Raw genomic sequence first — 2,781 nt, 5'->3', positions numbered from 1 at the left:
ATGGCAACCCACTCCAGTGTTCTTGCCTGGAGAATCCCAGGGACGGGGGAGCCTGGTGGGCTGCCGTCTATGGGGTCGCACAGAGTCGGACATGACTGAAGCAACTTAGCAGCAGCAGCAGCAGCAGTGTATGACATGGGCTTCCCTCACAGCTCAGTGGTAAAGAATGCCCCTGCCAATGCAGGAGAAGTGGGGTGATCCCTGGGTAGGGAAGATCCCTTGGAGAAGGAAATGGCAACCCATTCCAGTATCGTTGCCTGGGAAATCCCATTGACAGAGGAGCCTGGAGGGCTACAGTTCATTGGGTCACAAAGAGTTGGCCAAGACTTAGCGAGTAAACAAGAGTATGATTTAAGCTGTGTCATCTACATGGCCAGGAATATGCATCCTCCTATTTTATATGGAAGACGGAGAAACACCCCAGTCATCCAAGTTTACAATAAAGAGAGAAGCCAGGAAGAACTCCTGGGATGTTGAGCTTGTCTGTTATCTTAAAGGTGAGGGAATCGAGCCTGAGAAATCCTGCCCGAGTCACATGGCTAGTTCACAGCGACGTGAGACTAAGCTTATCCGACACCACCCGTGCTCTATGTGCCTCCTCACTCTTGTACTTTATTTGCACTTGGCTTGTGTGTTTATGTACACGATAAATCAACAAGAATCTTCATGCACATTTAAATTTGGCTTCTGTTTATCTTGGCAGATAAAATTGGACTTTATAGTGGCCACTCTGATTTCTTTCTCTGCAGCTTAGCTTCCACTGTATTATAGCACATTCAATGGGACAAAAATCCCAATCGAGAGATTGATTACAGGTTATTATTAATTTGCAAAGAAATAAGTATAAATTTCAAGATTGCTCCATTGGTTAGAGTTTACTAGAGCGTGGAAGGTTTTTCCCCAGCTTTCCTTATGAGTTGCTGGAAATCGTTCAGTTTATTACTGGGGTCACAGTTCTATTTCTCCCTCCGCACCTCCCCCACACATCTCTTTCTGTATGTCTATAATCCAATAATAGCTCCTCACACTGGCTAGAAATGGCGATCATCCTGGTATATTCAGGGTTTCAGACCTCATGCTTTAAGGTTGAAAACCATTTAAACTATGTTTCAAAAGTTTTTTCTTATAGTTTCAAAATTTCTGAAATAAGACTTTCAGAAATTCACACCATTTCTCAGGATGGTACTCTTCTAATAATTTACATGATTTAAACATATTGTTCTATGTTGAAAGATACATTTTGGAAATGTTTCCTTTTGCCCTTTCATTTCTGTAATGGAAACACTACCACTGGAGGCAGACCATTTGTGTGACCTGTAGCTATTTGTGACTAAACATCCATCACTCTTGTGTTCTACTGAAGAATCCCCGTGATAATTCCCCTTGTCATCTGCCAGGGGATGTCAACAGCCATCCTAAATAATGTTACTCCTTCTGTACTGATGACCCTCGATATGGGTCACTTGCCTTGACCCGTGACCATTTTATTATCCGGGATCTGAGTGTCTTTCTGAAGCTTAATTTGGACGAGGACTGACATTTCATAGGCCATTTAGAAAGGGCACCTCTCATTGTCTCTGGCTTTCAACCCTTTCATTATGCATTGTTCAGAGTGGACAATAAAGCTTCCTCCCTTCCTTTATTTTCTATACCACACTCTAGTACCATTTTTCTTATCAAAAGCTAAAGCCTAGAGTTTTAAATGACTGTTTTTCCTCTTTTGGAAATCCATACCAATTTCTATTGTTTACTGAACCATGTATTACTCTCAGATCTGACTCAGTGCCAAGAGCTTTATGTATTATTTAATATTACAACAGCAAAACTCCTCTACTTACATCTTATAAAACCCTGGTGTGTCAACAGAGTTTCTATCATCAATCTCATGTCTCAAGCAAAAAATCCATCATGCCTACATCATTAGCTCACATTTAGACATTCTATACATATTCTTGGGTAACTGTTTTTTCTTAATCACTTCAATATTTTCTTATTCATTCTTCTTTGCAAAATGTTATTTAACTCAAAAACTATTTTGATCTCATCATGTACCACATTGGATCAGGCACCAGTAACATTACATTGGAGAAGACAGATACTGCCCATCTTCATGAAGCTGACCACCCAGTAAGAGAGATGGAGCAGACTGACTTTTTTCATTTAACAAACATTTGTTAGTCCTTAACTCTCTCGATTGTAGATAACATCTCCAGCAAGAATGCAAATGGCAACTCCCTGAGGACTGAAGAGTAAACAATCACATGCAGGCAGATTGAGGGAGGAGTAAAAACTTGAAAAACGATCAACACCAGTGAGTGTCCAGGAGTTTTTTCCTTTTATCTCCTGACTTTCACCTGAGGGCACCTGGCAGTCTGCATTGCAAAACTTATATAGTGGGTGCAGAGAGCAAAACCTCTAAAAGAAAATCCACTTTTCTGGCCAGAGAACTAAGGAAAGGAGGCCCTGTGTGCTGAAGAGAGTAGAGAATGGGAAAGCTGTTTTCTTTCTTTTTTCCTCTCTCTCTCGGCCTAGCCATAAGGCTAACTCTCTTTGCAATTGTTGTTCAGTCACTCAGTCGTGTCTGACTCTTTGCAACCCCATGGACTGCAGCACACCAGGCTCCCCTGTCCTTCACTATCTCCTGGAGTTTGTTCAGACTTATGTCCATTGAGTCGGTGATGCCATCCAACCATCTCATCCTGTCGCTCCCTTCTCTTCCTGCCCTCAATCTTTGCTAGCATCAGGGTCTTTTCCATTGAGTCAACTCTTCACATTAGGCAC

This window comes from Bos indicus x Bos taurus, chromosome 27 (assembly GCF_003369695.1).
Source record: "Bos indicus x Bos taurus breed Angus x Brahman F1 hybrid chromosome 27, Bos_hybrid_MaternalHap_v2.0, whole genome shotgun sequence".
In the NCBI taxonomy this organism is placed as follows: domain Eukaryota; kingdom Metazoa; phylum Chordata; class Mammalia; order Artiodactyla; family Bovidae; genus Bos; species Bos indicus x Bos taurus.
This window is presented reverse-complemented; position numbering follows the sequence as displayed.